We start from the raw sequence: 24,421 nt of genomic DNA on the forward strand, positions 1-24,421 counted from the left end.
CCATTTGCTGTTTTAGAAAACACGGAGGTGAAGACCGTACTTCCGTCCTATAACGGAGGAAACATCCGTATTCACTCGTAGACGTTGCAGGGGAGAAAACTTAAACATTAAAACTTAACATTAAAACTTAACATTAAAACTTAAGATTAAAACTTAACAGGACCAACGGTTGACTCCTTCGGCACTGTGTTACCGCCGAACGCATTAATAACTTGCTTAAAGACAGCAAAAACAGAACAAAAGTGCTCACGATGTGACGAAGCGTTTATACAGGGCGAGTCAGGTGGAGGAGCGGGATTGAGAAATTTGCTGGAGCGACGTTGCCGCGGCTGGTCCAAAACAGATTAAACTGGAGGCGATTCGTCTAATGATGATGATGATGATAAGAAGGACGATGACGGTGATGCCCTCTACTTCGACTGAGTTCTTGATGGGTCATTGAACCAACTGGGCGTCAGAATTTCTGGCGTAGCCCGGGAATCCTATCGGCAGATACAGGACCCTTTAGCGAAATTCGCCAGAGGACATTCACGTTTCATATCTTCGGCGGTCAGGGCGCAGCGAGCATTATCGCGGCAGCTCCTCTCGCCCTGGTAAACAGGCGTCAGGTTTATAGATAGCACGTCACGCGGCAGCGAACTTGTTCCCGCAGGGAATCGCTGACGTGCGTCGCCGACTTCAGCTCACGACAAATGGTCAGCAAAAGAGCGAGCGGGAATTCTTGGAAATGTTCCCGGACAGACGTTTCGGGGCCGCTTCCAAAATATTTGACTGCTGCGGGGGAACCGTGAAGCGAGATTCGGCGTAAACAGGCCGCCCATTGTTCAGTGGGGAGGTGAACGGCGTCGCTCAATGCCATTGCAGCGGACGGAGATCGAGTACATCTAGGACTGTGCCAGCGTGTTCGACATGCGCCCGTCTGCGGATGGACGCAACGCTTTGCTGATTGGATGAGCGATAAAATAAAGCTAGGCTGGTTGGAGCACGAACAACCCAAGAAAACTATGAAAAATATGAGGAAAAGAAAACATCACAGGACAGTTACTAGCTAGTAACAAGAATTCTGGATCCAACTTTAGTTGGCTCGTGGTCGCGAAGAAAAGGAGATATATAGAGTTGGTACACTGCAGTGGACGATCCTGCCACTAGGTCACCGCCTCGTAATCGAGAGGTATATATACTGGGATTGTATGTCGGAGGTGCCCTTTTACTGGTGGGCGCCCGAAGGCGCAGTTTTACTTTTACCTGTTGGTGTCTGGCGGTGCGTTTGCGGACGCCGACGCCAACGGCACAAAACAGAGGAAAGAGTTAACAACAGCTAACCCTGTAAATGCTGAGCCACCGAAGCGGGGGCATAGGGGATAGGGCATCCGCCACGTGCGCGGAAGGTGAGTGCCCGGTGGGCTGCTGTGCTGACGGCGTCGCCGACGACACATTTTTGAGGAACGAGCCATAGTAACAGCTAACGCTGTAAAAAAAAACCGGCAAAAAATCATAAATTCGTTCAGTGAATATTCTGAAGAAGTCGGCAGTGTTTGAAACTGAATGAATAAAATTGCAATTTCAGCGCTTTAATTAAATGTGTGGTGAGAATGTGTGGAGTGATCGTTTCTCGAACGTTGTAGGTTTTGTAACTGGCACAAGGTACGAGTGTATGGACTTCGGTGATTCGTTTTTTTGCCCACATTTGACGGGAATTTTGAGGCGCAGGCTATCCTTCCCACGCAGTGCACCCCTGGAGAGCCGAGTACTAGGCCAGGGGACCGCCTGTTCCCATTGGATTAACCGGCTGGGTAGACCGGCGGCCGCGGGAATCGAACCCACGACCTCCCGTAGCCGAGGCGAGCACTCAAGCACGAGGCTACCGCACCAGCTACTGTTTTATTTTTACCTTACGTTGCCGATAAACTCGCCCACCTTTAGATAGGCATCTGCGGTACACGTCTGCCGAGATAGTCGGCATCCGCAGGGTATACATATGCATGGTTTGGCTAATACCTCTGTTCGCATAAATACCCACGGAGGGAAGACAGTCCACCCCACAGCTGATTAGCACCCACCAGTGGTTCATTGTTGCTGACCATCTTTAAATTTGTCGACAATAATTACGTTCACATTCCATTCCCTACATATAATTTGAACCGCTACTGTTTCCTTCAGCTTTTCTTGGCTTCAAGGACAACTGGTTTATTTTACAGCCTGAAAACAAATCACGCATTCAGCAAGCAGTGACCCAAAATAATCGACAACCCTTATACTGGCGCCTAATAATGCAGCTGTAGAGGTTTCGTTGTTAAATGCTGCAAGACTGGCGTGAACGCATTGCTTCCATCAGCTGCTGAGAGCGATGTAGAAAGCCGTTCTCCGGGCAGCGGTACTGAAACATGTAAGCGCAGAGGTACGTGGGCAATATATACTTTGCGCGTCGGGGAGACTTCATTGCTGCGGGTCACAGAACGGACAGAGGCAATCGCGCTCACTGAGATGCGCACTAAGGTTTGAACCCGGCCGGTCTATATTAGCTCCCAGACTGCGACGCAAACAGCATCGCTCATCGCCTGAGCCGCCGACGGCGGGTCACTTTTAACTTCCCATCCGGAGTCAACACACCCGGCTGTCACTTCACATCTGCACGGGGGGTGTCGGCGCGGTGCTCATCCCATTTTCACAGCAGTAAGACGACCGGAACGGGCTGGTCTGCGACTTCCACCACCGGAGATGTAAAGTAGGATGCTATTCCCGAGTCAACGCTTCGTAACTTCGTAAGCCCGTGTCACAGCCGATATTATACGGGTTCATCACAGTAGCTATTGCCTAGAGAGAGTTCGAATATTCGGGAACGAAATATGGATGGTTTCCATGCGACCTCGCTGGTAATATCTAGAGCGTGTGCAAGATAAGAATGACACGCCAGGAAGCAACTTTTCAACAAAACGCCGAACGCATGCCGCTACACTGCATAGCACTGCAAGTCCACCATTGCGGCGCATTGAGCTCATAGCCAGTGGATGGCAACCCGTTGTCATTTATATATTTATAGACTGATTTATTTGTAACTAATCAGAGAGGATGTCTCCACCAAAGGAAACCATTTACACCAGCAAGCAATAACAACGAAATAAATGTTGACTGAAACATTGGCGGTGAAATATGTGCATTTCTCACACATACGCAGAATGCAACTGGGCAATTGACACTGCACTCCTACAGCACTGCAGAAAATTATGATTTAACTTTCCTTCTTTTCTAACTGCTTTGCAGGGCATGTCAGTCGTACCGGTTTCCACTCTTTCACTAAATATTGCCATATCACTGTCTACGATGTGGAACTCGAGCTAACGGTTCATTTGCTATATTCATTTGCTTCGTCATTACCGCCGTGATAATACGGATACACAAGGCTTCATTATTAGGCTTCACTTACTGGAGGGCTCGGCTCATTGGGTAATTTTAATTGTACACAACGCGATTCTTGTCGAATAGTAGCGAGCTATTTCCGCTTCTTGCTAACATTTAATAGCACGAGAAATGAACGGAATAAAAAAGAAAGGCCGAATCATAAACGCAAACGCGTTGATGAAAAGAAGGAGCGCATCGGAATCGTGAGGTCAAGGAGTTTCGTGCGCCTTACCCAGACGGCGAAAGCGCCCAGCCGTGCAGTGACCACACGCAAGCTAGCATGCTCCGCGCGCCACTTCAGCAAAGCCACCGAGCTGTGGTGCACTTATAACCTGTTTTGCGTTTCCAGTCAAAGGGTGCAAAGGTGCGTACTCATCCGTATCGTGTTTCGAACTACTTGGATGCCATTGCTGACGGGACCAGTGCCGTTGCACGTGGCCCGTATGGTGCACGTCGACCGTCCAAGAACGGCAGTGAACCGTGTGCGCAGTTGGAAGAGCCATGAATTAGGATTGGGAGAGCAGGGTGGAGGGACTCTTTTATGCTTTTTTCTTGTTCAGCGGTGTACTCTAAGTGTACACTGAAAAGCGAACAAAAATTACGAACCAAACGTGCACTGCATGTTTTGAATCTCTACGTTCGGCAAATGGGACAACTGCTGTTTTTTTTTTGTATTAACGTGACTATAGCGAGGGATATTGGCCCGGCGGTTTTGTCGCATTGTTTGACAAAAAAACAAAGAAGAGCTGGCCTATCGAAACACATGATGGTAAATGGATACAAACACACAGTGCGGCAGTGAACATAACAAATGATTAAGAAAGAGAAATCCATGCATAAATGGCAGAATGAACAAGTAGGCTATACCCCTCTGCAAGGATGAAAATGAAAAGTAGAACAGTTCGCTATAGTATAGCTATACGCAATCATGCCACGCAACCAGTCCTGAGAAGAAGCAAAGTGTGCGCTGATTTCCACTGAGACGCAGTCATATGTAGAGTTTGTCCAGGCGGGGTCTGGTAATGCATCGACGTTATAGCACGGACTAGGACGATGTTGCATGAGAGGTGTCGTCATTCGGTTTTATAGGAACAGCTGTGTCTGGGACGTTTCGCACAGTTTTTCGGCAGCGTCGCGTCGTTGTCAGGAACTGAAAGCTGTGACGGCATAACGAGACACGGAGCCTATTTATGACCACTGAAGTCCAGCCAAACAGGGTCGCCTTTGAGACGTTGATCATAGCATCATTTAATCACTTGGTTACTTTTCTTCGACCAACTGGACATTTTTCTGCTCAACATACACAGTGTTCGTGTGTGTTTAAAAAAAACAGTCACAAAATCGGTGCATATAAGTGCTCTACTTTTTTTTTCTCCTTAGCCGTGTTTCAATGCAGGCCGACAGCACGCAACAACACCTCATGGTTACCAACTCGACCGTCCTATGCAGCTAAGTGGCGCAGCGGCTAAGCAGCTATGTGGCGCTTCGCTACTGACTCGCAGATAGCCTGTAGGGCATTATGCATGCTGTTCGGCTTGGACACTTTGTTTCAGTACAAATACGGGCCGCTACGGCTAAACTGATGTCTGCATTTTGGAAAGCACAGACATCTGAAAGAATATCGCAGCGCTGTCCGTGAAGCTTCACTTGAGGTATAGAGAAATGCTCGGCTCTCTGACACGAAGGTTTTCGAAATCTGACATACTGCCCCAGGACGAGACACAGGACGCGTTAGTTTTGCAGTCCCAAATGCAGTCGCCAAGTCATTTTTGTCGGTAACAAAATACGAAAATTACGATAAACGAGCACTGAAAGACACTTCCGTGCTCTGACTGTGCACGTGGTAGATGCGGAACAGAGTTCGGCGAACTTACTAAAGCGGCTCTTGCTAATAGAGACAGAAACAAAGCGGGAAAGACGGCTCAAAAAGTGAAGAGCTATAGGACAGAGATGCTAGCTAGGTTAGTTTCTGCAACTTGGCAGCCTCAACCGTATATGTATCTGTATAATAGGCACAACACTTCAGGCCAAAGTGAGCGCTGTCTTCGATGTAATAAACTGGCGTGTAGAACCATACTGTGCGCAGTGATCAAAGATAAACCCAGTGGGAACACATTTCCCTTCGTTGTTTGTCTGCATAAGGTGCCAATGCGGCACCTTTGAAATAATACTAAATTCCCGAAAAAAAAAGTTTAATTGACTATAATATAGACAAGTGAGCAGACAAAGGTCGGGAAATAAGAGCCTCGTTATGACATGCGTATGATGGAAGACAACAGTCATCTAAGCCAAATAAAGCAAAGGGAAATGTTTCTGTAATTTTTATTTTTATTTATTTTGTACTTTTATTGTTATTTTTATTTTACACCTTATATTTAAAAAAGTTAGAGAAACATTCCCCTTTGCTTTTCCTTGGTTTCGATGACTGTTGGCTTTCCGATGCAAACCACAATAGATATTATATGTTGTTTGTAGATATGCAAATATGTATATATTTGTATATATGTAAACGCTTATATGCCAGTGCTCTCTCTTGATCATTCATCTTTGCGGTCTTAATTGGCGGTTTTTGATGCGAACACCCAACGTTAATTGGTGGCTGAGGAGTTGGAGCCCATGCGTGTCCTACGGCCACAGCCGCGGCAGCCGCGAAGGCACACCAAGAACGGACGGATGACTTCATGCCGACAACAGTCTAAGCACGTGCACTGAACAACACCGTGCGGGAAACGCGTACCCACACTCGCCGCCTCTGAGATGCCTCGCTCAACGACCAGCTAAGCCTCGCTTTGTGCGCAGTTTAACGTCCGCGCACTAATGCAACAATGGGGAGGGGGGTGATGCAGCGAAAAGTCTTGCAGTCGTTCCGCTATAAGCGCAAGCAGGCGACACAGATGGAAGCGTATAGCGCTTGTAAAAACGTGACACTCGACGCCACCACCAGAGGCGTGCGTGCATCTCGCCTGCGGCTCACTGAAGCCGAGCCGAGCCAAGCGACGTAGAAGGCTAGCCCGTGGTCACGTGGCATCGCGCCGCTCCGGGCTCGCAACCAACCAGCCGGTCTCTTTGAATTCACGTCTGCGTGGCCCGGGCGGCGCGCGGCGGAAAAGCGGCCGCCTTTTCGCCACGCGCCTCTCGCAGTTAGTGGAGCGGGACGGAAACGAACGCCGAGCCCTCCTGCGCGAAACTGGACCCGGTCGACGCCGTACTTTTCTGCGCCGTGAATGGCGTGTTGCGGCCCCGTACACGCACACCGAAGGATATATACACAACCCCGGAATGCACGTGCGCGCGTTTTTTCTTTTCTTTTTTAGTGCGGCGCCGACAGCCAAGCAGTAGCGCAACGCATCGCGTAGACACAAACAACCGTTCAGAAAGGCAAACGCTGTTTAGGACAGAGGTGGCGGGGAGAGAAAATAAGTGCGCCCGGTACACCTCGTATCCATCCAGACATCCGGAAACGCCCGCTCCAGCAGGGAACGTTGTTAGCGCCACAATAAGGCCGGTTTGCAGAAACTTTCTACACACTGTTATTGCTGTTATTGTTATTATACGTGACTGTATCTATAGCTGTTTTGCTTTTTGGTCCGGCGGCATATAGCCCGCTTTCACGTCGGTCAGCCAGAGGAACAGTGCAGTTCCTTTTTCGAGGGTACAGAAAGAAGGAGTAGAGCAAATGCACGTGGAGCGGAAGTGCCACGGTTTTCACACAAACACCGCTTCAATCTGAGGGAAAGGGAGGAATGAGGTACCGTTTATGTATACACCGGATGCGAGCACAGTGCTCTAGAGGGGATATAGGCGGCTTCGCTAGAATTGTCCCCCGGTTGTTGTACAACTTATGCAAGATGGACATCTTTAAGGAGCATAATAGAGAGAGGCGGGCTAGTTGGTAACTCGTAGCAGAATTCATCTTGAAACCGCGCAAGAAAGACAAGGGACGAGGACTGCACTCTGTCCTGTTGGTTTCCTCCTCGTCCCTTGTCTTTTTCGCGCGGTTTCAAGATGCATTCTACTTTAAGGAGCATGTCCGATACACGATAACGTATTATCGTTATCCCTATGCCTGAACACACGCACACACACGCACGCACACGCGCACACGCACGCACAAGCACGCACACGCACAAGTAGAGGCGGCGCGCTGAGATTTGTCAGTCCTCCCGTCGGCTTAGCGCAACAGACCATCACATCTTGGACGGGGAGGTCCTGTTAGCGCATTGAATTTATTGTATTTATTCGCCGGAAAAACGACAGTGAAAGCGGTCTTCCTACAGAAATTTCCTGAGTGGAAAAATGCGCATCCCCGCCCACTTCTCCCTGTACCTTTCCCTGTTTGAATTTGCCCCTGTGCAAGTTTTTCCAGTTCCTCGACCACTGCCCAGCTATCAGCATGTGCAGTCTTAGCACAGCAAATGGTATACGTCACGTATTTGACTACAGCATGCATATTATATTAGGACTGCATCAACACTCTGTGCACAAACGGCAATATGGTGCTTTATGTAATGCGCAAGTGTTTCATGAAAACAAGGCATCTGCCGCAGCTCTTCTGGAGAGGGGAGGACGACAAGGTTCGTACAGCGAAAAAATGCGGCCCAGACACTTCAGACTGCTTACGAGCGAGAATACGAAAGCCTTGTATCTAGAAGTGCACAAGGCGTAGACGAACGGATCTGTGTTCTCAACTTCCGCACGCTTCCAATGCTGCCGTGCCCAGTGACTGCGAAGCCAGCACGAGGCCCATCTCCAACCTGATCACACTGTGTCTCGCCGCCTGCAGTACCGGTGCAGAATGTACTGTGCGCATGTTGACGTAGAATGATGATGAAGGCACTGCCAAGGTTCTGACGCTGGCGGGCGAAAATCTTAATCCACACGTCCAAGCAACGCATGGTGGACAAGCGCAGATGAGCTGACCACGATGACGCGGCATCGAAATGGAATTCGGTGCAGCGTCAAAAGATGTTCTCATACCGTGCCATAGACGGCGGACGCCGGCTTTTGTGCTGATGGGACATACAATGCTTTCGCATTCAAAGAGCGCCTCCCTCGGTTTCGAGCACGTGCAGCGACGACTCAGTCGCCGGCGAGCAACCGCAAAGTATTCCATCGTCCCTGTGTCGGCTCGGCCAACATTCGCGTATATACAGTTTCGGCACTTGGAGCACGCGCGGGGCAGAAAGAAACGGTTCCCTGAGCAGCCAACCCGCTTATCGAATCTCGGGCTCCGTCTGCCGGGGCGGCTCAGGAGGAAAGGCGACCGCCACGCGACGTACCCGTTCCGTACGGGGCGCGTGGCGCGGCGGGACCGCTTGTGAAAACACCAGAGACAAAGTAGCCGCTCTGCACGAGGGCGCCAATCTCGAAATTGTAGGCCGCCTCGAAGAACGCGCAGAAGAAAGGGCGGATTAAAGAAACGGAAAAGTAAAAGGCAAACAGCGTAAGGGGGGAATAAGGAGTTGGAGGCGGGCGGCATCAGGAGGGGGCGGCTGTTTTCGGAGTGAAGGAGAGGCCCCCTCCGGGCGGCGGAGGTTGTTTTCCCGGTGCCACGCAACGCTCGGTCGCGGCGGAGCAGTTCGCCGCCCTGACAGCGCTGGTGCACACACGCACGCACATACACGCACACACACACACTGGCGCGGTGATCTGCTTTGGGCCGGGCTCGCTGCTGCGGCTGCAACGCCTCCTCGCTTCCGAGACGGCGGCGCCATTCAATCCAGCGCGTGTGTGTTCGTGTGTTCGCACACACACATACGTGCTCGTGGCAAGGCACACGAACCGGAAAAAGTACGCCGCCGCCGCCGCGGCAACGATGTGCCTCGGTGTGCGAACAGCGCTTGAGGCGCCGCCGGCAACAGCAGCTTTGTGTCTGGCGACCTACTCTGCCACAGAGTGTCGGAGTGCCATAATGCTCAACACCATAAGGCAGATACTGTACAGTAGAGAGCCTTATGGGAGGGTCATCATCATCATCAGCCTGACTACGCCCACTGCAGAGCAAAGGCCACTGCCATATCTCCCTAATTAACCCTGTCCTGTGCCAGCTCCAGCCACACTATCCCCGGGAAATTCTTAATCTCATCCGCCCACCAAACCTTTTGCTGCCTCCTATGGTATAGAGCAGGGTATGGTAGAGTAACCCATGACAGGGCACCAAAGGTAGGGCACCTTACGGTACTCTGCACATACGGTGCTCTCTATGGTAGAGTACCCATACGCTGCACCATGCGGTAAAGGTATTGGAAGATTCTGAACTGGACCTGTAGTTTGTTAGGAGCTATTGGACGACAGGAGAGACAATAAGCGATCTGTAGAAAAACGGGCGTATGTGCGCAGTGCTATCATGAATCCGCGTCCTGTGCAACGTTCATTTCAGGTTGTCCCCCTTGGAAATGCAGTGTGGCAGGGCACAGCATCAAAACACGTTGGGGCCGCTGAGCTAGGAGATCAATGTCGTTGGGAACATTGTGTCCTGGATTACAGAACAGACTGACAAAATACTGTTTCTTGGCATCATTAGCAACTCACGTGAACAAAGGACAGGTGATGCAAAAAAATAAAAATAAAATAAAGGCGCCAAGTCTGAACCGTCGCCTGTTATTGCTGCATGCAGTGTTCGAAGGCAGGAGTGAAATCACTAAATGCGTACAAGTTGCGCAATGCGTCATTCGTTGAAATCCGACTTCGCCTAGCTCCGGGTGTGCAGTCTGGTTTCTTTTTTGCGTGCGCTTCCATGTCGCCTAATCTTTCATCCATATATGTAATAACAAGCTAAGCTTGCGTTCGAGTGACCTTTCCAGGAATCATCAAAGTTCGCCGGTCTCCCGCCCTCTAAACGCCCAATTTAATACCCATATTCTTAATATAGGGCTCAAAGTTTGCAAAAAGGGCCCCTAACTCTATACGCACTGTGTATACAGTCGCTAATTTTCGCTCATTTTTACCCTTCCGCTAATTTTTTACTCTTTCTTCTCGTTCTTTTTGAAAACGATCAATACGCGCGCAGCATTTAGGCCAGCTCAGAGATGTTCGTAATCTTGGAGGCCTTCCCTGGACATCTTACACAGTCTTACAATTCTCGCTGCAGTAACGTATGGATGTATCAAACAAAATGAAACATGTCTTTACGGTATACGTAGCCTCAGCGATGGTATATAGCTAGTTAGACGTCACCTCAACAGCAGTTATTCAACATATGCAACCCGGTTTGATTACTCATCGTTAGACATTGCTCTTTTTTCGGCGCGGAACTAAATAGTATAGTTCTACAACGACCACATTTAGAATAAGTTCACTGTCATAACCCTGGACTTTTTTTCACTTCATTGTAATAAAACTCGCCATAGGATATAATTTTCTTCGGCATATCCTGAAGAGGCAAAATTATATAAAAAGCCATGCACGTCGCAAAGCCTGAAACTAGGAAAAAACTCAGCAATCGATGTGTATATATAGAGCCGCTAATAAGAGCCTGAACATCCCAATCTTTTGATTAAATTCTACGCATCTGGTATTGAAGCATGTACGTTTATGGCTGAACGATCTTTCACTTGTAGCACATTAATACAAATGTGAAATTTGAGCTTGGATGCAGAGCTGAGAGATGGAACCCGCCTGTGACGCTCGCAATGGTCATCTTTTTCTAACTGCGCCCTTTCCACTTCCATTTAATGCGACACTCAATGTTCAGATACGCGCGCTTGCGACTATAAACACGAAACCGACGCGAGAACGAACTCAGCGCCTCTTTTGCTGCGCAGCATGTGTTGCATACCGCGTACTCAATGGCCTGGCAGAAACCAGAGGCACTCGTGATTAGAATCAGACAGGAGGCCCAGCCTCTTGAAATTGCACTTGAATTTCAAGGACCAATAGCGCCAAGTGCCCCTTCAAAGGCACGCACTGGATGCTTTTTGCAGCTGCACGTGATGGGGAGAAACCGTGAGAGCGAGGTTGCCTATAGGTGCCCTCCCCGAGCAACCTCTAGCGGCCAATCATCGCGGCCACCTGCCACGGTGGGCAGTTTCCTCATAACCCACTGTGCAGGTTCTGATCACGTCATAAGGTCAAGTGATCTAGGTGGCCCACCTACTCCATAGGCTGCTTCTCTGCGGATTTTTCGCTGATATTTCGCTCACGACCAACGATGACTTTTCTACGACACGGATCCCTTAACGCTGCCTCGTTAAAAGCAAGCAAAGGCCAGTTTCTACAGACTCTTCCAGAAGGGCTCGACGCTGATAGCCCTCTGTCCAAGTGCTCAAGTCAACTAGGAATTGTTTACGTAAGCACGACGTTCATTTCGGGAATTCTCGATCTGCTTACTGACGTAACTGGGTGTGCGGCATTGGAGTGATGACAGTAATGCTTCCGCGGTACCATCTTTCTGCTGCAGGTATTCTGCCTTGGGGGCGCAGGCGTATATATAGCTGCACTGCCGTCGCCCCATGAGCTCTTCTCAGTCTTTATCGTTTAGCAAGAACGCTTTCATCAAATGCTCAAAAAATATTCAGTTACAAAATTATGCCGCCCTTTCGCTTAGCTGAAAGCTGAAACAAAGGTCAGCTGAGTGATGATACATCTGGTCAGAACGCGCCTGCAGGACTATATACCGTATTGTTACTGATAAATGTGCTTGCAAAGTTTCTACAATCTATAGCTTTGCCGATTTCTTTTCAAAACATGCTAACGCATGGACTTTATATGTCATTTAGCAAGACATTAGTTGTGCATAAATGTTGATATGAATTTACGTTTTCCTTCCGAAAAACTCTGGCTTATAACTCAAATTTCATTTGCAGGCTTTAAGCAGAAGTTCACACAGAATGGTTAACTGTCAGCACAACACAGCACGAATCAGCCCGAATGTATTGTATTGTCGAGGAAAAGGCAGTGTCCTATAAGCTACGCGTGTTTCTTTTACGGACAAGGCAACAATCATGCCCATGAAACAGCAGCTCAACAGAAGACGCAGACAAGGTGGCAGCTTATCGCGATGCACTGCAACTGTACGGAACGCTCGCGCATTCACATCAGAAAACAAAAAAAAAACGCAATTAAAGCTCACCTACGATGCTGCGTCTGCCCAATTGGAGATATTCAGCAAAGTATACATGCAACAAATTTCGCTAAGCTGTAGAATTCTATTTCATGCATTCACTGCACAGTGCAGTATTTACTCAACGTTTCGCAATCTGTGTTGTGTTTCAGTATATCAGTGAATAGCGCTGTATATGCTACGTCTTAGTCTAGTTTTAAGCCTTGTTGTGTTCTCTTATGCATGTACGGGGGCATTTGCAGAGGCAGATATAGGTTTTTCCCTGGATTCCTCAAACATGTTAAGCATCACTATATGTCTTCACTCGCTCGCTCTCCCGCCCTCTCTCTCTCTCGCTCCCTTTCTCACTTTCTCACTCGCTGGCTGATTATTCACTAGCTCTCCAGCCAAGCAGCAAAGCGCCAAATGAAGTGATGTTGAGCTCTGTTTTCCTTCAGTCTTCACAACGAATTGCAGACGACAGCCAAGAAGCGCAGAGGACGACACATTATCTATTGTCTCGTCCGTGCTGCTCTGTAGTTGCAGTTTAGAGCTCGCCATGTAGTATACCACCAAGCCTACGCAGCCCATACGAGCAAGCCAGATACGTCACAGGACTGTGACATGGAGGTGGTCGGAGTCGTCAGTGTAAAGTGGACACTGTATTCAATAACAAGAAAGCCCCTCTTCTAGCGCCACTTTCAGCCTCTTTTTCTGGCTTAGCAGTAAACTGAATTAGCTCTTCTTGTCTACAGCTAAAAACTATAGACAAGCCTGCTGAGTAGAGTAGCTTAGATGCCTGTATTGACACAAAAAAAAATGAATCAGTTCTTCTGATAGCGGAAATACCGAAGGTCTAACACTCGATCTAACATATACATGCGTTCGCACGTTGGGATCACGAGGAAGTAAAGAAGGACGGAAAAAGAAACCGAATAAATAAAACTCGCGATGTTTAATTGGCGGTCATCAAATAAAAATTCATCCGCTAATCAGCTAAAAAACATACTCATCGCTTCAGAACACCTACATTGCGCTTCGCTCTTGGCAAATGTATACACTATAGCTGCAATTACGGTCTTCGCGTTGAGCATGTGCTTTAGTTACGGACAAAGCAAGCCGAGAAAAAAATAAAACGTTCGTTGGTTTTACGGTAACGAACCCTTTGTTGTAACCCTTTGGATAACGAACCCGGAGCCCTCTACCGCACGTGAACTCCATTATAGCCCCATCTCCAATTACAGTATTCACATCTGGTGCATTTTAAGAGCTTCGAGTCGACAGTTGCTGAAACCGAGGGGCTGCTGAAGCAACAACGAAATGAGAAATTGGAACATGAGTAGATGTCAATTAACATGGACGCCATGAACATGCATCTATAACGAATAAATTAAGAAGAGAAAATCTGGGAGAATACGCCAAAGTTAGGTTTTCTGAGCAAAGCTCAGCGCGGAGCTAAAAACAGATATGCCTAGATAACTCCACGGATCACTCACTTTTGGTGCAGTCAAACCAGTGTGTGTGTGTGTGTGTGCATGGTCACGAATAAACGGAGGAGCTCTTTGGTTCTGTCATTGTGCCCATGATCATTCCCCTAACCAAATCTGCTCCCATGCCTCAAGTGGGAGAAGAATCAATCGCTGCATGCCTGCGCATTTGAATCGGCAGTGTCCTGATCAAGAAGCCCGCCCGAACTTGTCGAGAAACAAAACAAGTTCCGCAACCTGAACATCGCAAGCCTCGATACTGAATATGAACAAGAGGTAACTGCAGAATCGGCAAAGCAGGGAACGTTTCAAGCGGGTATCAAAGTACAAAGAGCAATGTTTCATGTGTACAACGAAACAAATGGCGTTATAATATTCTCAAATAAATGACGATTGTTAAGAGGAAGGGTGCCATGCGATGGTGTCTCTGTGATCTTTTGGAGTTAAGGATGCATATCATTACGCGTTCAATAGCACGGAAGCCTATATAACGCAAAGCGAACGAAGCTTATGATATAAAAACTAGCTTCTCTGCATTCTAGTCGTTTCACTAACCGCAGCAGAAAATGGACAAGTGATGCTGAGTGCGTTCTGCTGTGCAAATCAACCCAACACATCCCTAAAGAACAGTGCGGCTTGATTGCCCACCAAATGGCACCTTTGGTTCGTCCAAACCACCTCCAGACTTCAAAAGCATGGTTTTGCTCTCGAACACAGTGACGCAAGCAGCGAAAACAAACCTCCCCTCGGGCAAGAAACACACGCAGTCGCGAACTCGTCCAGAGGTACTCACATCAAGGCGTCTGCGGCAAGGATGGTTGATGCAGATGTCCACACCGGCACGCGCGAAGTACGGGACGACAAACACCGCACGCCGTTCACAGCCTCACAGAGCGACGGTCAGCGGCACAACACGAACGACCTCGGCGGTTCCAAACAACGACGCGCAGGTTTCCGGGTACGCTCGCAAAGACGATGGTCACTTGGCGAGCGTCAATATCACCACTTCGCGAAACAGGCACCGACGGATGGGTGAACGGGTACGGGGGCAAAAACTGAAACCGAAACCAGACGAAGATTCCACACGGCGATCGGGAGAGAAGCGGCTACGGTGTGGGGGTAGCCCCTCGTGGGGGGAGGAGGAGGGGGGCGATCCGATAGCCGAGGTCGCTGCGCTCCTCCCCGCTTTCCGAAGGCCGAGCCGCGGTCCAGGAGGAGATGATTGCGCGCTCCGCCGGTCTCACTTCCGGGGTGCTGCTGCAGCTACCAAGTGGCGCGCGGCGGGGGCTGGGCACACGGCCGAAGCTGGGAGCTCGGTCAGCGACGAGCGGCGGCGGCAACGCTGACGCGGGGCCTGCCGCAGATGCTAGCGAGAAAACGGCGCTGGCGGGCGCAGGTCGTCCGAAGAGGCTCGCCGGAATCAACCTGTTGGCCCGTGGAGGACGCGGCGGCGGCGGCAGCGGCGGCGACGCCAGGCGGATGCGGGCGGAGACTGCGCGTGCCACGTGACCCCCCACGCGCGGGGGAGGACGCCGGCAAACCCCCCCCGCCGCTGCCGCTGGCCCGGGCGAGGGCAGGCGAGGCACCCCTTCTTGCTCCGCCGCCGCCGGTCCCGCGGTGCCACCTTTCCTTCGCAAGCGTTTACAGCGCGTCGGATGCAGGCACTTGGCTACGACTTCAACAATGCTCGACAATGTTCACCGCTGCCACTGCGAAGTTGACCGCAGTGGTATTGTGACGGTGCCGTCTCAAGAAACCACCCGTCGCTCAAGAGCGGCTTGTGGGCCAAGAGACTAACGGTATCGGGTATCGGTTCACCCAAGCGGGACTATCATGAGCGGCAGACGTTGTTCTGCTCGACATGAAATTCGTGATTCTCTGCGTATTAGCGGGACATCTTTAATAGGTTGGAGCACCGGTCAAGAAGGCAAAGCGTTGTCGACCTGAGCTCAGAGCTTCAAGCACTCGAGGGAACACTTCACAGGCGTAGGCAATGTGTTTCGATCGCAACGCTGATATCGCATGCTTCAGTAAACCGACCGTAACTTGAGCACCTAAATGTGGATTTCTCCGGCCGCTTGGAGGAACTATCCCAGGCAAATAGAACTGGTGCTCTCGAAGTCTCATTCACAGTTGCTGCGACAAATCATTAATGCTTTATTTTTCTCTTTTTCTCTCCCTCCCCCGTCTGCGCCGCGGAGAAAAACTTTTTTCTTCTTCGGGAAAACCGCCCCACAAGTGAGGATATTCGAGAAATTTCTGCAGACATAAATGTTTATATCTATTGCACTCTTGTTTTCGTGGTCGCTAAAAAAGAATGATACGGTTATGCTAGAGCGCATAGATCACGTATACAGCCGTGCTCGAGGAAGGCGGTTGTAAGAAATTCCCGAGTGTACACGGCGGTGCAGTGCGGCGTCTCGCACTGGGCCCCGTCTGCATGGAGAGGCCTGACTCCATTGATCGAGCGGCGAACAGCTGGCGTGGTCCTCTGGGCGCGGGACGCTTTTAGCGCAGCTGCGCGCATCGCAATGCCCTCCCGTTCCCGCAGAGACGCTAACTCGCTCATTTATTCTCCTTTCTCTCCGCCCCTTCCTTTTCTCACTTCCTGCTTCTTCTTGCTCTGCTCTACCAACTTTTGGCACGAAAGAAATGCTTCGAAGCGATGCCTCGAAGGAAAGGATGGCCCTCACCGCGCGGGCTCCGGTTCGGGTTTCCCGGGCTTTTATTTGCATCGCTATTTTGTACCTTTTTATTTTCTTTTGCCCGACGTCATCTCGAACAACGAGGGGCTCTTCTTATCGCCAGAGTTCTTCATCTGTGCACTTCTGTAAGACTCTGTCGGAGACAGTCGGGAATGCATGAGCTTAGCTGGCGCAATCACCGAGAGTGCGTGCGCAGAAGGTCCCCGTGAAACTCCTATTGCTTTTTCTTTTCTTTTTTTTTGCCCCCTCAGTGCGTCGCTCTGCTTTGGCGAGACGATACCCGTGCTATCTATATTCGGTCGAGGAGGCTCGTGTGGCTGAGTACAACGGAAATGAGCCGGCCAGTCGCCCGTCTCGTCGCGCGGCTCCATAGGACGACGGTTTGGGACGGCCGCTAAGATTCTGCTGCCGCTGAAACGTGACGCAATTAACAGTGCCGCTGAACTGGCTGTGCACTGTAGAGTTGCTGCCGTGAGTGCTACTTCACTGGACGTTATATTCACGAAGTAATCACCAGGGTTTCCGATGAAATCTTCCATATAAACGAGAAAAGCTTTTAGGTGATTCCCATGAAATGCTCCTCCGGTCAAAGCTGCACATCAAGATAGTTTACCAGTCAGTCTCAACCCTCTATATAATCTGTTAAACGATACATCACTGAAGGCTACGCAGAGTCCAGACAAAGATCTATATCTAACACTTTTTTTTTCACCCATACAGAGTAAAGGTCCAGTAAGAATGTTTTAGGGTGGAGGTTGGCACAGCTGGCATCGGGCCGAGGTAGCCGAAGATCGCTGGTTCTCTGGAGATCACCTTTGTCCTGAGTGGACTTCGCTCGAGTAATAATTAATGATCACGACGATACTGAATGAAGCGAGTTGAAAAACACGTGCATAGTTTGATATCTGATTCACACGCAATCTCTTAGAAACAAGGCAGATTTCATGACGGCGTCATTTTGTCCAGGCTTTATTCGTCAGCATAGAATACACACAGCATGCATATCAAATTTCGTTACATGACGTCAGGAGATGATATTACACACCGGCGGCGAACCACTACGATTACAAAACATAAAACTGAGCAGGCGACAAGACACAGGACAGAAGCAAACAGGACTGAGCTCGTCCTGTTTGCTTCTCTCCTGTGTCTTGTCCCCTGCTCAGTTCTATTTATTTCTTTCTTTTATTTTATTCAATACTGCCAGCCGCCCTTTGGTAGACAAGGCAGGAGTGCAACAAGCATACATCGTTGTACAACGCGATGCAACAAAGCAAACACACACACAAAACGAGCACAGAAGCAAGAACAAATACTCTGCGTTTCTCAAGAATACAAAAATGCAAAAAATAAAAGCATGAACAAACACACTGCGTCTATAACAGAGGCACGACAGCAGATAAGAAAGAATCTTGGTTTGTCAAGCTGACCATGTCACGCGGAAGCCCGTTCCATTCTGATATTGTTTGTAATGTATGTTTTGTATTCATGTCATACCATCTAGCCACTCAGCTATCACTCTTGGAACCACTAAGGCTGCCAAATAACTGCAATCAGACTAATTGACGTAAATCTTCGCGTCATACAAACTTGCGGTCCGTTCTGCAGTGAGGACATTTCAAAGAACTGAATACTCCTTTGCTGGCCTTGGAAGTTACTGCAGGCGTTTGCATTTGAGAAATAACCAATGGCTACATTGCGCTGTTTCTACTTCACTCCACCTCACGTTAGTCTCGCCCTTTAGTCTTATCCTTTCTGCCCAGCGCCGTGGAAATTTTTTTAATAGGAGTAAACACATTTCATCCCAGTTTTGTGGACAGGTGTTGGGGAGTTAAGAAAAGATGGTATACCGACATTGCCCCACATAACTGAGAGTTCCCTGTGTAAATTGTACTCACATGCCATGTTCATGACGTCAACGGTTGATGCAAGCATTGTCATGGTCTCAATTTTATTTTGTCCTTCGATATAAAAATTCAGATACACTTCCCGCAATAGCACAGTAATAACCTGATGTGGCAACATTATGTTCAGGGAACAAAGTGAGCCGTAATGATAATCTTCAGAGGGCGACAATTCACTTGTAAATACTTTCAGAGCCACAGGCACTAGAGCTTCATTTTTTTTTTGTGTAATGTCCAGCTGCGCGTGGTGGTGAATATTGAGAATTCCACAAAGTGGTAAAACCGAACGAGAAATAAAAACCTACCTATTCTCTTCAGATTATCTATCTCCTCGAGCGTTCAGCGCTTGAACAAATGTTGACAACTGCATTTAGCGAAGCTGGGATGGTGGCTTTGCGAGTGAACTGCGCACGGGGGAACGTAGCCCGAATTTTTTTTCTTCGGGAGGGGCCCAAAGAAATTTCTTGTATGCATTTCTGTATGTATGCATTTCCTGAATGCATGTCTGGATCAATACGACCCTTCGGTTTTCCTGAAAAGTCCTAATGATAACAATTCTTACATGAATTTCAGTCACAAAACTCTGTAATGAAAATAAGAAAACAATTCGGCGCCTTCGCACTGAAGCATTAAGTGCGGAATTCGGCAACTATCTCAAGAGAAACGAAGTTCTTTCTTATCGCGTAAGTATGAACAACAGAAAGCTTTCAACCCAAAAAACGTCACGGCTAAGAATTCGGTGTACTTAGGTAGCCTCAAACCGGAAAATTCGGAGCGACGTCCTTACTAATTAACTATGGCGACCAGAACTGCCAAGTGTGATGGAGAGAATCACGCTTCGTTCAACACGAAACTTTACTCTGTAACGGTTAAGGCTGCGCAACCTTTTCATTTTAAACATCGTCAGCCTGTATTGTTACGCTAATGGAGGACAAAATCCTATCCAATTTATCTCCAATTAGTCCTATGGTGTGCCAGATCCAGACACCCAAGCCAGCAGTGGATGTATGGGGGGAGTCGCCCTCTTCAAGCAAGAAAATTTTCATGCGAAAACTTTGCCCTTCCGATGACTACACTAAAGCATGCGCTATAACGAAGTGACGATGCGTAATTCAACAAGAGCGCCACGGATATTCTAAAGATGAAGAGCTATTAATTTTGTTATTGGGAAGTAATTACTGTCGTTATTAGCATTATAAATGTTTTGACAGGTTGCTTACAAGTGCTCGCATTTTCACTAGCACACTACACAAGTGCTGACCTCTGTAGTCGGATACAATTCGAGAAAAAAGCGGGAGGCCCTCCAGCCAATGGCGTGGGCCGCTATTCAAGACACCGCGGTTAATATGACTAAACAGTGATTATTCCCCATTCATCTGCCACCTCCCGCGGTTTCGCACTAGCAGGTCCAAAATGATCGGCCAAGTGAGAGATGGGGAGAATCGGTCAACGCCATTGGCTGGAGGGGCTCCTTTGAGGGGCATTTGCCGCTTCGTTCTTGAGTTGTATCCGATTGGAAGTGCCAAGCAAAGCTGGCACCAATTTGCTTTTGGTTGCAAGACAAGAAGAAAAGCAGGCTTTTTCGACCTAAGCAGTCAGCCATGAAGTCGACGCTGACGGAAGCGATCCGAATGAGAATGGCGAAGCAGGGTAAAGCGCAATTTTTCAGGCCTCCGTCGCCCGTACATGGCGTCGTTCGCGCTCCGCTAATATTCCGCGCTTTGCGCCGGAGCTTTCGGACTCCGTTCTCTTTCGGCATCCGTCGCTTCGTTTACTGCAGCCGAGTTCATTGTACGCGGCATTCTCTCGTTCCCCCGAGGAGTTGTTCTTGCTGCGGCACAGCCGCCAGTTTATTTCGCGCTTTGACGCCTTGCCATTTGCCGCTCGAGGCTGCGCGCTCGCCCTCCGCGCTGATGGGCGGTCGCGGAGGAAGGGGGGAGGGAAGAGGGGGGAGGGGGGTGTTCGGCCCGTATCAAGAAAGACGCGGCAGCGCTCTTGGTCCTCGTCGCCGTCCGACACGCTCGCTGCCGTTTGAGTGGCACGCCGAAGGCGGGGCGAACGGCGCCCGTAGTATCGGTTCGTCCCTCGGAATCAAACGGCGGCGCATCGGAGCGCATCTTCGGAGGCGGTCTTCGAACAAGGTGGGCCGATGGCGTCGTCGTCGTCGGGAGGCGGAGTCGCCGCCAACGTCGAACGAGCCCCGATCGGCGGCGCGCCGACCGATCCTTCCCCCCCGTCCGACGGCGGCGAGGGGCCGATGGAGAGAGAGAGGTGGAGGGGGAAGATGGCCGCGCGCACGGAAGATGGAGAGGAAGGCGCTCCCGATGGGATCGCGCTCGCACGTCTTCTCACCCCCCCTTCTACTCGCGCCCTCGCGCGACTAGCGCGGGAGCGGTCGATGACGTCCGGCCGCGGGAGCGCGCTTCGAAACGCCGCTGCTATCCCGTGTGCTACCTGCTCGACTCAGTACCAGCTGGTAGTAATGACGAAGCGAAGCATCATCCGTTAAGACGGCCCGACCCGCAAGATAGTTCTGGCAAATACGTTCGCGCTTTCCTACCGGCCTTCCATATTTTTATTTCGGGTATTCGGCGATCAGGGCGTACGGAGCATGCTTACTACGCGATTGGGAGTGTTCTCTCCGAAAGAGGAGCGCGTATTGCTGCACAGTCGTTCACCATGCCCCTTCAAAAGATCACGTGGAATGGAATCGTAGAGACCAATTTGTAGCTCAGATGAAATAACTGAAAAAAAAAAAGCACTGAGATATCGCAAAGGACCGCCACAACAGAACCGAATGGGCCACAACAGCGCTACTTTCGGAGTGTTTCCGGTCGGTGCCACAGCGGATGCGAGGACGGGAGCATGGCGGCCGCGCTCCATTTTTCGTCCGCGCTTCCTCCTTCACGGCGTCCGATGCCGTCAGACCAGAAAGCGAGAGGCGATCGCCGGCACCGAAGGGGGGCAAGGGGGGAAAGGGGGGGCGGAAGGCTTGCCGTCTCTGCTGCGCATGCCCGGCCGTCCGGACGAAACGGAGGCCATCGATCCGGAAGGCGATTGGTCGGTGCGCGTTTTCCGGGACGGGCCGCGAGCGCTAAGGGCGCCGCCGACGCCGTTGACGCCGCGCCGGCGCTGGCGGCGTCACGCTCCTCGCGCTTCGCTACTCCTAATTGATTTTCGAAGGCGCCGCCATTCCTGATTGGCCCCCGGCGTTCGACGACGGCGTTTCCCGATTGGTTCCGCCACGGGACGGTGGGGGAAAGGGGGGCGCCAGCGGCACCACGGGGCGGCCAATCGGAACGGGCCGCCGGCCCCTGGCGCCCATTCGGACGAAGTCATCGAAGGGGGGAAATACGCGGGGCCCGGGTCGAAAGCCGAGGCTTCGCTCGCACGCACCAACGCCACTTCCGGCCCCCCCGCACGAACACGGCGCGCCATCGGTGGCAGAGATCGGCTCTCTCGCTCCTCCGCGGAACGATGCGGCGCAGCAGCCGCAGAATTGACGTCACGGGGCACCGACGCGCCGCACGGCGGATGCCCAGTGAGGCTGTGAACTCCTGGGCACAGTGACGAACCTAAACGGAGCTGTGGCGCCCACAGACTGCGACAGCTGAACGCAGTTGCACGTGAGTGGAAAGTAGGGCACCGGCAGTAAGCACCGCATTCGATTAGTGTTGCCAAAACGAGCCGACACCCCAAGATGGTTGTGCAATGACGTTTAGTGCCAACCAAAATAATGTTTTCGCTCAAAGCACTGAGCTCACACGGTCCATTTCTTCTCTAGTGTTGTCTTTTTTCGCTGGTGGTGGAAAACAGGCTCCAGATGACCCACGTCACTGCAATCCTACACAGTGTTTAAAATCGGACGACTCACATTCATCGCACGAACAAGCCATGTGCCGTCTGAAATTTGGTTCAACACCACTTGATTCTCTGAAGTGGAAGAAATGCACGCTTTCGCGGTCGAAGGAAACGTTGCTTCCCTTTTAGTAAAAATAAAGAAAAAAAAAAGGTGCAACCACATAAAGATTACGCAGCCTGCAGTCTGTTGACGTAACCATAAGGCCTAACACGTAATCTTGGGGCCTCTCCTATACTGGGTGCTTCTAATCTTTTCTGTTCGATATTGTCACGTAGTGGTGACGACTGTTTGCAGCAAAAAGTTGCAAAGCCTGAGGACTAAGGTTGGATTATAAGGCGGGAAGGCATCTAAGAAAGTTTCACGGGCGACGAAAAAAGCTGCAGAAGAAGTTGCTCACGATATACTCAACGTATTTAGGTGTGTATATATAGTTCTTGTTGCCTCCTACACTAATGAAGGAGGAGGCGCGGGACATGTGACCACGACTCACCGGATCATCTTCCCGTGGCACAACATCCCCTTCTCACACAGCATGTCTCTCCATGGTTACACGTCGATTTGGTTTTGTAATTGCTGCTTGGTGGCACCGAAAGAAGCGGTCGCGTTCACGGGCTTACACATGAGGAAAAAGAGACCAAGTGAAGGATCAACGCTACCCCACGTTAGCGCGCGCTCTTTGCTACAGCGTAAGTAACAGTCAGGTTCACTGCTCTCACTGCATATAAGAAGAGTAACTTTATAACAGGTATAAAAATTACGAATAAGACGAAAGAACTAAAGGGATGGGCTATACTGACAAAAACATGCAACCAGATCGCGGTTGAACTGGAGAGATGTTGTTTTATATTGGCAGACTCAGGCAAAGTATTCGATAATAAACGATGTGATTTTTTCGACGATGAACCATGAACTCGATGTTGACAGCAGCGTAAAATGAACAGTGAAGCGATATTCTGCGGTGAGGCTTAGGTGCTACATTATTAATTTATCCCATCAGCTCGGAATTTGCGCTCAGTTGTTCCGTGTCCCGTCCCTTGTTAAAAGTTAGCCCACTCCTAGAAATAAAACTTGCGGGACCAACTGGCCCCTTATCAAGCATTGCTGCTGTGATTACATATCGGCATACAAAACCTATAATCCTGTTGTTAATTATACGGATGTTTTACAGCATTAACTGTTAAACTTCCGTGACAAAACGAATACCACTCATGACCATCAGCGCCCGTGCATCCGAGCGCGATGCACGGAGCGCCCCGGGCAGCTCACTGTGTGGGTGGTGCGATCACATGACCACCCCGTTCAAATAGCTCGTGCATTAATTGTGCCTCACTCTAGCCCTCCATAAACAGGACCGCAATCGACACACACTCTCATGCCTCGTTAATTCAACAACTGGAACAAAGCAAGGGGGAACAGCTGATAAACTGCGCTAAGGCGGGTGTAATCGTCGTTATTATTTTTTAAGGAGTACGTTTGTTGTATATTCTATTAGCTTTTACGCGTTATTTACGGAATTCTCTGATAACGAAGAAATGTTGAGAACAGGCGCTGCATTCGCACTGACAAGTAGAATGACGGAACAGCGTTGGCCCTCATAATATGGAGGCGCGCAGAAGTGTTTTTATATGCTTGCGTATGGAAGACAGCATGCAGCACACATCAGTAGAGAAGAGTAAATCAACAGTCTATGGTATCAGTCTAATCTATGTGCCAATTAACACTACAACCGGATTGTTCAACGCAATATTATACTTCCTTGCAGCTGGCGCCAAATTTCTTTTCAGTTCCATAATTTTTCCGCCGTCCGTTCGATAGCATCGCGCTCGCCCAACAGTTTTCAGTACCGGGATGCTTAGAAGCGAGTGTGTCCACTCAACAACACCAAAACCTTTCTCATAAAAATGCTCAGCGAATGTAACTCAATCGTTGCGGGATCAGGGATTTTGGACAAACAGTTTTCCTCTGCACACACAAAATATTATAGGGCTCTTGGAGATCAACTGTCGATCCCTTCAATAAATACA

The 24,421-nt window shown here is 49.8% G+C and overlaps 1 protein-coding gene across 2 annotated transcripts in view; it reads right to left on the reverse strand.

Moving 5' to 3' along the window:
• Positions 1-24,421, reverse strand: part of ct (homeobox protein, cut) — a 581,376-nt gene that overhangs the window by 414,754 nt on the left and 142,201 nt on the right. The window contains exon 1 of one of the 2 annotated variants that reach the window (XM_077654368.1): positions 14,720-15,359. The exons of the other annotated variant lie outside the window; for it this stretch is intronic. The gene's annotated coding sequence lies outside the window, so the exon portion shown is untranslated. Of the gene's footprint in view, positions 1-14,719; positions 15,360-24,421 lie in introns of those variants that run through there. 2 annotated transcript variants of the gene reach the window in all.

The sequence above is a fragment of the Amblyomma americanum genome, chromosome 2 (genome assembly GCF_052857255.1).
Source record: "Amblyomma americanum isolate KBUSLIRL-KWMA chromosome 2, ASM5285725v1, whole genome shotgun sequence".
NCBI classification, from domain to species: Eukaryota; Metazoa; Arthropoda; class Arachnida; order Ixodida; family Ixodidae; genus Amblyomma; species Amblyomma americanum.